Source organism: Takifugu flavidus, chromosome 11, assembly GCF_003711565.1.
Source record: "Takifugu flavidus isolate HTHZ2018 chromosome 11, ASM371156v2, whole genome shotgun sequence".
Classification (NCBI taxonomy): Eukaryota; Metazoa; Chordata; class Actinopteri; order Tetraodontiformes; family Tetraodontidae; genus Takifugu; species Takifugu flavidus.
In genome coordinates, this window is record NC_079530.1 from 10,797,115 (window position 1) to 10,812,350 (window position 15,236).

Sequence of the window (15,236 nt, forward strand, 5' to 3'; positions counted from 1 at the left end):
TTGGTAGTTCCACCTCCCATCACATTAATTCAAATAAGTGGTTGAACTCCTAGTTTCAGAGAGGTTTCTAAAGCCAGGAACATGAATGTGCCACAGGCTCATTGGTGTTACCCATAATAGCCAATCTATACGTAGAGGAAGTGGAGAGCAGAGCTTTAACCTCCTTCACAGGAACCACTCCCACCCACTGGTATAGACATGTGGACGACACTTGGGTCCACACCAAAACACTGGAAGTAGAAACCTTCACGGAACACATCAGCACAGTGGACAGAAACATCAGGTTCCCCAGGGAGGAGGAAGTCTGGCCTTCTCGAACTGAGCCATGCACATCAAAGGAGACGGGAGCCCGAACATCAACATTTATGGACTAAAAGCAACCACCTTTTCTCTCCATGTCCACTGGTAGAAAAACATTTAGCCGCAATTTACTGAATCCAACAATTGACTTAATATGTCGTTGACTCCTGCCGAGCACAAACCGACCTAGAGGATGTAGTCTGACAAAGCCAGAGAAGCTTGTGTGAACTGCCCACTGAGATGGAGAGGTGAGTCCCTTACATGCTTCAAATTGGAGTCTTCATGACACTAAATATATTGTCTTATATTTAAACGCATTAGAGCAGTGGAAGCAGAGCTACCTAACAGCACATGGCAGATGTTTTATCACAACTCATTAAGACTAAGCATTATATAAATACCCTATTGTGGCACAAAGAGGACACACACATCGAAGTTGAGTGGTCCTTTAGAACGATTACTGTCAGGCTTCCTCCAGGATCAGGAGATTCCCATCTTCTGCCTCAAAAACCTAGACAGACTTGATTAAATGATCTAAAGCCAGATATGGAATGAGAAGCAGGGGCGGTGCATGTTTAGAGGAGCTGCAGCCTGCAGCAGAATCAACAGTTGCTGACAAGCAGACACGTAAATGTCTGGGGCAGTAAAATGGCTCATTGATGAGCGAAGGCAGAAAACCCAGATTTCTTCAGAGTGCCATCACTCATGTGTGAAGGACATTCCAAAAATGCCAGAACTGGCTCTGAACTGCCGAGGTCACACCTTCATATCAGAGACACCTCGAATGTTGGTGCCAAAAGTAAAATATAAAGTGTGACTGAGTTTTCACTCAGCTTGGTCCTAGAATCACCCCTGAGTGTGGAAGACCTTGAGGAATTATCACAGGAGAATACAAAGAGATGACAAGTTGTTCTCAAAGAAAAGGTGCAGCATCTGAAGCTTAAACTCCCGTCTATCAGTTCAGGACATATGCACCATTAAAGCACTTCTTCCTCCTAATGGGATGTTCCTTCAGCTCTTTTGATGTGCAGGTGACCTTTGGGTGCAAAGTGAAGGAGAGGGAGGCTTTCCTCTCAGGAAATCGAGCAGAAACCGTCTTTTAAATAAGCCATGGATTGACAGTTCTGAGTGAAAGTAAGCCCGCCACGAAAAAGAGAGGTGTGCTGAGGCCTTAAGACTGTGTGCGCTTCAGGGGAAAAAGCTTTGAGAACTTTCCTGGTCCAACACACGTTCCTCCAGATCTCCAGACCAGAACGCTGCTTTACTGTCACCAGGTGGCACCAGGTGCTTTGCTGCAGCTTAGAATTATGCACATATTTCAGAACATCAACACTGGCCTATAAACAGTGTCTTTGTTCCCATTGCTCACTGTTATTTGGGCTTGTGAAAAAAACAGGAAGGTGCTTTTTTTTTTGGGGGGGGGGGGGGCACCTCGTGTTAGAATTCAAACAGGCAACTTAATCTGGAGAAACACACGGCCTTTGTTGTCAGCAACTTGATGCAGTCAGTTTGAGCTTTGATGCCTTTCTTCTCAGTACACATCAAAGGAGACCTCAGAGCACCATATATGCAGAGCCAGATGTGAGAAGCATCCTGCAGGACCTTGAGGCAGAGCCCTGATAAGAATTTATCAAACTACACAAATGAATAATTCATGTGCACTAATTACATTCCGCATCTCCTTCAATTCCAGGAATGTGGGTGTGAAATGAGCTCTTTGAAGATTGGAAATGTTGGCTGTTGTCTCCAGAAACAAGTTTGATGCTGGTGTTACCGTTAGCCAGAAATAATATCCTTCCAAATCACACACTTTGATAACATTTGATCCCGAAGACTCAGGAAATACAAGGTTTATTGAGGTGAATCTGTGTATGGCTGACCGGTTGTAGCCCCGAGTCAATCTTAGTTTATGGCTGCAACTCTGACAAACTCACCCGTTCACCCTTTAAACCGCCACCAACCAGTGACGCATGAACATTCAGCACAGCTTTGAGAGCCTGGTGAATCGCCATCACAGCAGGAAGTGCAACATTCATGTCATTGACATGAACTTTTGATTTCATTCCACAATGGTTGCTGTTCACAATGTTGCTGTAGGGTTCCATATGTCATAAAATCACAATCATGTGTACTTTTGTGTGCTGGGTGCATACCAGCGCAACACCACAGAAGCTTCTGATGAGATTTAGTATGTAGACGAAAGGGCTTGAAATCCAGCACCCAGTTTGGAGGCCTCCTGCTGCTGGTTTCCACTGCTCACCTCAGCTCAAAGGCTCCTTCCAACACACTTTCTAAGTAGGATTGATGTGCAAGAACAGCTGGAGCAACAACTCAAATGAACTGTGGAGTGGAACAATGATGTCCAACCTTCTGTCTGCTCACACACACCCCCAAAGGCATCTCCTCCTGCTCCTCATCCACCCTGCTGTGCTTCATTCTCATTTCTCCTGTCACATGTTTCTATGTGGATAAACTTACCGTTTCAAAACAGGCAAAATACCACAGAAATACACACACACACACACACACACACCACACACACACACACACACACACACACAACACACACACACACACACACACACACACACACACACACACACACGACAAAACTCCCTTTTTCTCTTTCCAGTCAATGATGCCATATTGGTCCAACCCCCCACCCCCCCCCCCAGAGAACCTGCTGCCTTCAGGCACCAGATTCCTGCACAAAGACAAACGGTGTCTGTTGTAAATCCCGTTTCCTCCAGGCAGCTCTTTCACTCGATGATGAACCTTTTGTCTTGACATTCAGGCATCTGGATGTTGTCTCATGAATGCTAGTCTGGGTGAGGAGGAAGCTCTGGTTTCCTGTTCTTCTTGCAATGGTTGAGCGGCGTGGAGCCACGTATGAAGAAGGGCCGATGCAGCCTCAGACTGTGATGGGTCACATAACAGTAACTGCTTTGTATTTAAAGAAGAGGAGACCATCAAGAACCTGATGATAAGCTGTTTTTACTGAGCACTCAAAATAGTCTAAAGCTGTTTGTTTAAATCAACCTGAAATACTAAGTGCTTTGATGTTAGAGCCCTCCAAGATCATCATTTCAGAAAAGGCCGTTTCATTTCTGCGCAAAAGCCATGAAGTTCGTTTGTTGTTGTTTATTTGTTCTTTTATGGAGGTTTTCTCGCTCCTGCTGTAACCTTTAAACAACCGTAATCGTTGGACACAATTGGATGCAAATTCCAGTGTTTACGGGCTGGAAGTATGAAATGCCACAGAGCAAATATTAAGTATAAGTGTGCGCTGGAGGGATGTAGAATACATAATCCTCTCTGAGTCACAAGATTACAGAAGTGAACAAGAAAAATGGCCCCACTGAGCTGGTGCTTCATCCAAAAGCTGCTGAAAAGCTGGAGATCTTCTGAGACTCATCAGATCTCAGGTTATTTCATGTCTTCGGGATTATTACTGCTCTCATAGAATATAATCTCATGCAAAACTAACTTTATTTTGTATCATCTCCAGATGATGCTCGGAGGCAGCACAAGCTTGTTTTGGTTCTTGGCAACTTAAAGACTCCATGGTGGTCAATCAACATGGACAGAGTCCAGAAGCAGCCCAGATGGGAAACTAGAGTAGAATATTAAAGAGAAACATGCAGCTCAACCTGGATCCCGACACAGAGGAAATTACCTAGTGGCAACACATCTCAGCTGTCCGCTTCCATGGTAACACTGTTTGCCGCTGCTCGATGTTGGAAGAGGCAAGTTTGGTTATTAAATAAACGAATCACCACAATTTGTTGGGGTCCAGGGTTCCGGGTCAAGTGTTGTTGTGGTCCTGCTTGTTTCTTCCTGCAGGGGGCGTGGATGAGCGGGTAATTTGCTACAGCTGGCGCTGCAGGCAGGGTCAGGGTCAGGGTCAGGGTCAGGGTCAGCCCTAACCCTAACCTGTCGGCGATCTCCATCAGGCCACCTGTTTAAGGCCGGAGCGCCTCTCTACCAGTGTTGGAGAGTTATTGTCTTTTTTTGGTAAACCTGACTCCTGTTGCTAGTCGTCGTTTTTGGGACCTCATTGAGACGCTTTTTCCTGCTTGTTCATGGCCTCCACGCCGCCCTGCTGGAGTGCAGAACTCACAGGACCTGACTGCCGTGTTGGCGCCGCACTGGAGCTCTTTGTGCGCCCCGGAAGACGAGTGCTTCCCTGGGGTCCAGGAGGCCGTCAAATTGATCTTTTAATAAAGACTCTGTTTTCGGACTTTTTCCCCACTGTGTTTTTGCCTGCTTTCCGGTCCAGGAAAACATAGACCACACACACACACACACACACCACACAATACTGTACAACCCCCCCCCAAAGTGTTTCACCAACCACCACAATGATCAATAAAAATGCATCATATATAACAATTTTAATGGAGGCACCTTCCAGCAGTGCTGATATCAAAGGGCATGTTTAGCTGCAGCACCTGAAACTCTTGCTTTTAATAATATTAATATTTGCCTGTATCATGCAGATGTGAAATGGACTTCTGACACTGAGGCGCCGTGTTTCGAGAGCAGGATATCCTGGAATTATGTCCACCGCTGACTTTTCCCAGAAAGTTTCCTGCCTTGTTATTGGTTGGTTTAGATCAGGGGTGGGGAACCCTTTTCATATCGAGGGTCATTTCAATTTTTATAAAGTCCTCCGAGGGCCATACTATTATGAACACATACCTAGGGATGCAAAAAAAAGTCTATAACCACCTGTTTACCAAGTCTCATGATTGCTGCATTTGAGTTTGAATTATTTATTTAGCACACATGCATATAAAATCACCAAAAAAAATAGAATAAAATGACAAGTAAAATATGTTTTCATGATCATACAAACAATAAAAGAGGTGCAGAGTTGAGGCAAGAGACCCGTAAGGGCCTGTTCGAGGCCTCTACTCACAAAAACTGCAATACAACAAGATAATCAAGAAAATAAATGAAAAAGAAAGAAAGATAAAGACAATAATAACAACAACAACTAGAAAGCACTCGGAGAGCGCAGACCTCCGCCAAGCGCAACAATTCCTGGCATATTGTGATTTCCACCATAAATATTAGTCCCACATATACTTTGACTACATATTTAGATTCCTTGACCATAAAAACATACCGTTAGCCACTGGAATCATAACAATATATGTCTTAGTTCAATAGTTATTCACGAAAAAAAATTCACGCTTTGAAACAATTTTACTTTGTAGGGCGCGAGCGCCTCAGCAGCGGCTACGAGGCGCGTTCACGAACTCTCCTTCGGCGTGAGGTTTCAGCTTCGTGGCTATTAATTCACTCACCACACAAACCTGCACGCGTAATATTCTGTCTGTCGGTACATGGTCGTGTGAAAGCTGCTTGTTGAGCCTCCAAACTCCGACGAAGAGCGTTAATTTTATCCAAACTCATCTGTCCTTTCAACTCGCCGAGTTTAGCGTGTTTCGCTAAGCACTTTTCGTCCGTGTCAATCAGTCCAGCCCACTACGTACATCACATGCTGTGTTCACTGACCCTGACCTTGACTCGGACATAACATAACCGTCTGTTTTATCTCAGAAAACGGGAAAATATTTCCTCGTTACGAAAGAAATTTCAGGATACGAAAGGCAAAAATACGCTACCGCTGCTACTCGCAGCTCGCGGAGTTATAGCGAACGGTCCCACTGTATAAGTGCACATATAAAATATAAAAATCGTATTGCGTTGCGGGCCGGTAGAAATGGTCTCGTAGGCCGTATACGGCCCGGAGGCCGGAGGTTCCCCACCCCTGGTTTAGATGATCATGGTATAGATTATCACATTTGTGCCTGATCATTTTCACCTGTGAATATTCTTTAATCCCCTTTAATCCCAGGCATCTCCTCCATGAAAGGCAGATTGAATAAGTCACAACAACCAAAACTCAGTTCTAATTAACCTGACAGCTTTAATGGCAACAGTATTGAGTAACTGTGAAATTAAAGAGGAAGGAGATTAAAGAAGCCAGACATCATAATGATTAATCTCTCCTGTCCACGTGGTGTGTGGGAAAATGGTCTTTTGGTGACTAATATAGTTAAATGAACCCGGCTTGAGCAGGAGTGCTGTTACATTCTAAATCCCTAATCAGTACGACATTAATTAATAAACTGACTCCTGCGTTGTGTGTCTACAGTGCAGACTGGTGTCAGAGGTTAAAACAAGTGACTGCAACAAAGTGAGTTTCTGACCGTTGAGTCACTAAGGTGCCACCACGTGGACAACGGGGCAAAAGCCTCAATAACATGAGAGCAAGAACAGAACCGACTGGATCAGTCCATGTTGTGGACCTGCAAGAACACCTGCTCCCCTACTAGCATGAGATAATAGAGGATGAGAGGTCTGGCCAGCTGGGTGGACTTAGCTTCAGATCATCTGTGCACCAACCACAGCAGCTTTTTAGAATACCTGAGGCTTCGTGCACCCTCCCCAGATATATGGCTCAAATATCCCACTGGGAGAATGGAACCTGCATTTTCAAATATTTTCATACATTCTCATCTGTAGAATGTTTGATTGAGATGATTTCAGCAAGTTAAATTAATCTCTAAGCATCAACTAACGTTGACAATGGAGAAGATCCATCTTTGGCCTCAACCAAAGTGAGTTTGCTGAAAATGCTGCCCATGGGACCCTAACCCCTAACCCTAACATGGGACCCTAACCCCTAACCCTGACCCTAACCCTAACCCTAACATGGGACCCTAACCCTAACATAGGACCCTAACCCTAACATAGGACCCTAACCCATGGGACCCTAACCCTAACCCCTAGGACCCTGACCCTAACATGGGACCCTAACCCTTAACCCTAACCCTAACATGGGACCCTAACCCCTAACCCTGACCCTAACCCTAACATGGGACCCTAACCCTAACCCTGACCCTAACATGGGACCCTAACCCTAACATAGGACCCTAACCCATGGGACCCTAACCCTAACCCCTAACCCATGGGACCCTGACCCTAACATGGGACCCTAACCCCTAACCCTAACCCATGGGACCCTAACCCTAACATAGGACCCTAACCCATGGGACCCTAACATGGGACCCTAACCCTAACCCTAACCCAGGACCCTAACCCATGGGACCCTGACCCCTAACCCTGATGCCACCCAATGACCAGCGACTGTGTCGTCTGTGTCTCCTCCTGTCTGATTCATGTCACTCTCGTGATGCAGTCACGGTTCTGATGTCAAAGTTTTAGGGTGAAAGCAGAGTTTGGGCAGCTGTCCCATAACCCTGTACAGTAGTCATGGTGACCGTCCTCACCGTTCTGCTTCCTCCATCCGTGTGTGTGACCCGTTCCACACAGATTTACAGCAGTTTCTTCCTAATGGATTTAACTGAACTCTGCTGACTTCATATTTAACATATTCTCAGGCTGACTTTGGGCTTTTACTGGGCTTACTTTCGCTGCACTCAGCAGATCTCCAGCTGAGACGTCTCTTAACAGTTTCTCCTGAATGAGCTTTATTCACAATATTCATGCACTTTTGTCCAGTACAGCTTTTAGGAAGATGGCATAATTCTGTGGAAATCTGTTTTCATTCAGAGTTTTATTTCATTCTTTTCACTTTTTAAAAGCCCAAATTTATTGACAATTCTTTTAAAACAATAACACCAAAAGGAGGAAACTGTCCATTTCAATGGGATGTTAAGGGGACGCATGCTGTCGTAACTCAAAGTTAACGTGGAAAGGAATGATTCCGTTGTTGAGCTTTAGCCGCCGGTACAGAGTGACTGTTTAACATAACTTGTAGGATGAATTTCCTACATCACATTTGCTCGCAGTGATTTTATCAAACAGGACAGATCCTTGCATAGACCAGGGTCGCGACCAAAGCTCCTGACTCATGAAACCTGCTCACAAGAGAAAGTCAGAGATGTTTTTCCATTTTACCTCTTTGCGGTGGCTTTGGCAAAATGTTCCTTTTCCTCCATTCTCCCCAGTGCATGTCAGGTTCCCGTGCTGTTAGCACGTGGCTACAGGCGGAGCAGGGAGCGATATCCGTAACAAGCTACGGGGTCAAAGCGTGGTCTGCAGGCTTCCTGTCACAGCTGGCTGCATCCTGAATGGCAGCTTAAAGCAAGGACGAGCGAGTGTGATGGTCAGGGCTCAGGGGCAGCAACCACGAGGCGCACTTCTAAACTCACAGGTTTGGATGAATGCACCACATCAACAGCAGCGTTGGTGGTGTTAGCAAAACGACATGTTGTCAGACGCCGTCCTGTTTTCCGTGAAATGCCCATCCGTTCTTCAGTGGCACTTCAATAAAGACACGGCTGCATGACTTAAGGTCGTAACACCCATTCGGATATCAGGAACAAGACGTGCGAGACACTTTTGGACCCGGAGGTCTCAACGACTGCCGAAGCTTGGAAAAGGAAATTTTCCTCCCCCCCCCCCCCCCCCCTTTTCTTGTTCTGTTCCGCGGGAAGACAAACAGCATTAACTTTTGTTATGAAAGCCTAACCCTAACCCCTAACCCTAACCGTTTCGTTTTCCCCACAGAAAGGGTAACTTGGTGTCCAAACTATAAGGATATTACTCTATTCAAATTTTTTTTCCACTTTTGTTATTTTTATTTCCAAAGTGCAGTGAGCAGGTAATAAACCTGAAATCAGGAAATCAAGGTTTCACTCATGTGCATTATAAGCACAACTTTCCAGCATTTACATAAACATTGCAATATTAAACAGCATTACACCAGATGTTTTAAAATACGACTAATTCATTTTGTATCCTGATAGGGCATAAAAGTTCAATAGCATGATGTCAGTGAACAAATGCATTTTAAATACTTCACAGATATTATGCATCATATTCAAATATCAAACATCAAAAATCAGCAGCAAATGAAATCTTGAAACACATTAATAACATTCAAAGTAGCAAATCCCAAGCATTTATGCATGTCTCATATCTGATATAGCCCAGCAGCCCCAATAGCCTCTGTCTCTCCAGAGGAAACACAGCTGGACTACAGCTCCCAGAAACCACTGGGCAAACCAGGAAGTAGACATCCTTGCTACAAGCTGGTTAAACAATCAAACATTCCAAAGCAAGGGAAAAAGCAACCTGAACAAACATTTAAAGCTTCAGAAAGACGGTCAAACACCAAATCCATCTCCGTTAACAACATCACAATATCAATATTTAAGTTTAGGAGCATGGAGACAATGACAGTTCCACAAGTAAACCAAACAAACCCAAGACTTATCCAGAACTGATCATTAGCTTTACCAAGTAGACCCAACAGCACCGCAGGAGCCACCATGACAGCAGATGACAAAGCCAGCAGAAAGTAAGAAACCCAATAAACTCACCCAGCAGCCGGACACCAGGTGAGAATGTGGACAGGTAGCAACTGAAATCTCCCGCTTCCTTTAACCAGTCAGAAGGGTCACATGGGCACAAAGTGCAGATGCTACTTGACAGCGCTCATTAAACTAGCCTAGCTACCAGGTAGGTCTTGGCCTTTTAGTCAAATAAACCATTTTATCCCTTAGAGAGAAATAATTAAAGAGAAGAATTAAAGAAATAATTAAGGAAAATTAAAGAGGAAATAGGAGAATTCCACAAAACACAACACTAACCCCAACTCTAACCTAACCCTGACCCCAACTCTAACCTAACCCTGACCCCAACTCTAACCTAACCCTGACCCCAACTCTAACCTACCGTAACCCCAACCCTAACCTAACCCTAACCCCAACTCTAACCTAACCCTGACCCCAACTCTAACCTAACCCTGACCCCAACTCTAACCTAACCCTGACCTAACCCTAACCTAACCCTGACCCCAACTCTAACCTAACCCTGACCTAACCCTAACCCTAACCCCAACTCTAACCTAACCCTGACCCCAACTCTAACCTAACCGTAACCCTAACCTAACCCTAACTAACTCTAACCTAACCCTGACCCCAACTCTAACCTAACCCTGACCCCAACTCTAACCTAACCCTGACCTAACCCTAACCTAACCCTGACCCCAACTCTAACCTAACCCTGACACCCAACTCTAACCTAACCCTGACCCCAACTCTAACCTAACCCTGACCCCAACTCTAACCTAACCGTAACCCTAACCTAACCCTGACCCCAACTCTAACCTAACCCTAACCTAACCCTGACCCCAACTCTAACCTAACCCTGACCCCAACTCTAACCTAACCCTGACCTAACCCTAACCCTGACCTAACCCTAACCTAACCCTGACCCCAACTCTAACCTAACCCTGACCCCAACTCTAACCTAACCCTGACCCCAACTCTAACCCTAACCCTGACCCCAACTCTAACCTAACCCTGACCCCAACTCTAACCCTAACCCTGACCCCAACTCTAACCTAACCCTGACCTAACCCTAACCCCAACCCTAACCCTGACCCAGCCATCCCACTGATATCGGTTCACACTGATGTTACTGGAAGTCTGGTTTTGTCTTCTCTTGTTGTTCTTTTTGTTACGTTCTGGGTTTTAACAGGACCCGAAAGCCGGCAAGAACGCAGTGATGAAAAGTCCAAAACTAGGTTTTATCTAACCAACACAAAACCAGCGGTCCTCCTGGACTGCAGGGAAGCACTAGTTCAAACTTCTGGTGGGCCCAGAGAGCTCCAGCACGGAGCCAACACAAGAGTCGGGTTCTGCACGTTTCAGAAGTCCAGCCGGACGGCATTGAGACCTCAAACAGGCAGGGGAACACACCAAAGACAAGAGACCCAAAATCACCAAAATATTCCAAATACACCAACACCAAAATGCTCCGACCCTGGTGGGCAGGAGTTTAGTCCTTAAACGGCGGCTAGATTGCTGAATGACTGCAGGTGCGTCAGCCTGTGGCAGGAGCATGGCTCCACCACGCCCCCTGCAGGAAAAACAACCCGGACGCCTGGACCCCAACACTTTTCTTTCTTTTGTAAACTGATATGAACCTTTTTCACCTCCTAGCAATGCAGATAATGACTCAGTACATGACAAAACTTTATTGTCAATTCCAGTTCACTTAACAGAATTATTATTTTCTAAGCAAATTAATGCATTCATTATTAAATCCTTTATTAAGGATTCCTGAAGGTCTCCTTTAAACTGGCTGAATCTTGAACTTCTTCCCAGAGAACAGGAGGGCAGTATATATTATTATTATGATGATATAAATTAGAGATCTCCAGTATTTGTATCAGAACACATGGTTGCCCCGTGTTGCTGAATTATCCTGACCCCCAGACACTCCCAAGGTGGCCTGCAGGCAGAATTTCATTTTTCTCTGGCTTCTTAAGTACAGTGGTATGAGAAAGTCTGGGCACCCTTGACAATTGGCATTATTTTTATTCACCAGACATTGGGTGTTTTAATTCACAACTTAATTTTGATATATCAAATAACTGATGAACACAATCATATTTCAGCAGTGAAATGAGGTTTATTGGGTTCACAGAAAATGTGCAATATGCCCCAAAACAAAAAAAAGGCCTGTGCATAAATTTGGGCACCTTAATGGAAATCTCATATTAGTGTTTAGTGGAGCCTCCTTTTGCAAAAATAACAGCCTGGATGAGTGTCTGGATCCTGGATGATGGTATTTTGGCCCATTCCACCTGGAAATCCTCTGCAATTCAGTGATGTTTGAAGGATTCCGCTTCAAGTCAGATTCTCCATGATATTCAAATCTGGGGACTGGGATGGCCATTCCAAAACACTGCTCTTGTTCCTCTGCATGAATGCTCGGGGAGATTTTGAGCAATGTTTGGGGTCATTGTCTTGTTGAAACACCCATCCCCGGCACAACTTCAACTTTGTGACAGACTCTTGAACATTATTCTCAAGAATCTGCTGATACTGAGTGGAATCCATGCGACCCTCAATTTAAACAAGATTCCCAGTACCAGCACTGGCCACACAGCCCCACAGCAGGATGGAACCTCCACTAAATTTTACCAGTACCAGCACCCTAACCCTAACCCTAACCCTGGCCACACGGCCCACAGCAGGATGGAACCTCCACCAAATTTTACTGTGGGAAGCAGGTGTTTCTCTTCGAATTCTGTGTTCTTTTGCCGCCATGCATATCGCCTCTTGTTGTGACCAAACAATCCAATTTTTGTTTCATCAGTCCACAGTATCTTATTCCAAAATGATATTGGCTTGTCCAAATGTTCTTTGGCATCCCTCAGGCCACTCAGTTTGTGGCGACTGTGAAGAAAAGGCTTCAGCCTTTCCTTGTGCAAACTGTGCTGTATCGTTGACCGATGCACAGTGACACCGTCTGCACCAAGATATCCTTGCAAGTCTTTGGAGGTGGTCTGTGGGTTGTTTTTAACCATTCTGACCATCCTTCATCTTTGCCTCTCTGCAATTTCTCTTGGCCTACCGCTTCTGGGCTTAACAAGAACTGTGCCCGTGGCCTTCCAGTTCCTCACAATGTTCCTGACAGTGGCAACTGACAGCTGAAATCTTTTGGACAGCTTTTTGTAACCTTCCCCTAAACCAGGCATGGGCAAACTAAGGCCCGGGGGCCACACGCGGCCCGTTAAACGTTTTAATCCGGCCCGCCAAACTAGACAAATTAAATGAATAAACCTTGTTAATGTTAAATTTTCACTGCAATTCTGGTGTTTTCCCACTAGAAAAAAGACAGTCAGGAGGAGAGTGATGGTGATATCCTGAAGGATAACAGAACTTTCAGTGCTTTAAAATAGAAATGGTTATTAATTTTTTTTTAAAAGGCACATTTTATTCATTTGATTTTAAGTGTTTTAAGACTCATTCCAAAGTCAGATATTTTGTCTCTTCATTTTCATTTGAAATTAAAGCACATGTTTTCTCCATATCCCAAGATGTGTATTTTTTCTCCAATGAGGTGAGGTTACCAAAGCACTCCATCCATCCATCTGCTCCTGGTCCGGCCCCTTTGTCAAATGTTAGAACCCATTGTGGCCCACGAATCAAAATGTTTGCCCACCCCTGCCCTAAACCATAATGCTGGATAATCTTGGTTTTGAGGTGATCAGAAAGTTGTTTTGAGGCTCCCATGTTGCAGCTCTTCAGAGGAGCGTCAAACAGAATGAGAACTGGCATTTGATCCACCTTAAATACCTTTTGTCATTAAGTTCAAGGCTTAACGAGCTCACCAAACCAACTTTGTGTGTCCAGTTATCTTGTGATGATTAGTTACAGGCCATCAAAGCAACAAAATGACAAGGGTTCCCACATTTTTGCACAGCCTATTTTTTACATTTGATTTAATTTCATAAAATTGCATACTATGAATACTTAAAATCTGTCTTTGGAAATCAAGCTAACACTTGGCTCTTATGGGCAAATGAAGGACATGCCACCAAGATACTTTTGTGTGAAGTCATCTTGGGGTCCTTCTTGGTGCCTGTCTCTCCACTGCCCCCTTGTGTGTGTTGGTGGGATCTCCTCGTGTGTGTCTTTTCCTGCAGCTGTGACCTGGTTTCTCCTGCCGCCGTACCTGCACGGCTGCTGCTCCCCCACATGATTTCTGCCAGTTGAAGCCGTCTTCTTCTCCATGTTCGGGGCCACAGCATAATAAACAAAGAGTGCGGTTGGCTGTGAGGGATATTCTGCGGAGTGTGTCAGAGAGTGAGTGCATTAGAATTGTGCTAAAGTTTATGAGAGGGACTGAGTTGATAGAGAGAATCTGGGGTTTGTGGGTCTTTTCTTTTCTTGCTCAGAGATTTATTCATCCCCGGTGGCTCTCCTAACCCGTCAGTAATGCACTCTAACATTGCCAACGGCCAGAAGATGTTCAGCGCCAGTTTTGTTGAGAAACCTAAGTGGAATGAGCCGGGCTCTACCTTGTGTTTGACTTTTTGCCTTCTCTCAGCTGTGAGGCACCTGCGTTAGCCGCTCCTGCTCGGTTCCGTTCGTGACTTGTCCTGTGCTGGTTCTGTCCAACGGTGTACCTGTTTGTAGCTTTGGGATTAGTCTGTTCCTGTTTGCCATCACATGCGTGATAAGCGTGTCATCGGCAGATACATCCATGCCATCAGGTTGGGAGAAAAGAAAAAAACCTTCCTGAGGTTTTGGGCATCTCATTCCAACAGAGTTCAAAGAATTGATGAAGAGCAATCAAATATTTCCCAGGGCTGCCAATTTGGATATCCAGGTTAATAAGCAAGCAAACATATCCCAGAAATTTTAACTTCAGCTCCAAAGCAGAAAATAGGGAAGTTTAACTACCGTCTCATTTTTCTGTTGAAAATCTGAATTTAATATGGGTTCCTTTCACCAATGTGGCCCATCAGAACAGATCAAGGAGTAGGGGAGGTAGAACATCCTGGCAGGTGACAGGAAATGTCCATCCCTCTCCTGTTGGCCCCCATCCAGAGGTGACTTTTGTCAGGTTATCTGGCTGCACAGGGAGAGCAGATGAGACCTCGCAGAAGTGTACGAGGTCTCACCTGCATGAGTCGAGCAAATGATCCCGAAATGCTTCTTCTCTGAGATCTCGCTCCGCTTGTTCTCCAGAGGTCAGTGGATCAGTGAATGGATGGGAAGGATGACTGCTTTATGAAACGAGCACATACAGAAGGATCGACGTCCTAAGCTGCTATGATGCCTCTTCACTACGATGCATTTTTAATGCTGATGAACGTCAACATCCAGTCTGTTACGTTCTGGGTTTTAACAGGACCCGAAAGCAGGCAAGAACGCAGTGATGAAAAGTCCAAAACTAGGTTTTATCTAACCAACACAACAGCACACAGCTGGATGGTGAAGAGTTTAGATAAGAAAACAGCTGAAAGAAGAGCAAACATTGATATTGGGTTAATGAGTCGCTTTACATGCCCTGATGAGGCTTCGTTAAGGTGCTGTAGCATCATTTTAATCCAGATGTGTAATAGAAGGAATGCACTGTAAGCGGATGAAACG

The 15,236-nt window shown here is 45.0% G+C and overlaps 1 long non-coding RNA gene across 1 annotated transcript; it reads right to left on the reverse strand.

Moving 5' to 3' along the window:
- Positions 1 to 7,872: 7,872 nt before the first annotated feature.
- Positions 7,873 to 9,753, reverse strand: LOC130533297 (uncharacterized). The gene is made up of 2 exons (XR_008952532.1): positions 8,490 to 9,753; positions 7,873 to 8,415 (listed from the first exon to the last, which is right to left on the reverse strand). It is a non-coding gene; the product is annotated as an uncharacterized LOC130533297 (long non-coding RNA).
- Positions 9,754 to 15,236: the final 5,483 nt, after the last annotated feature.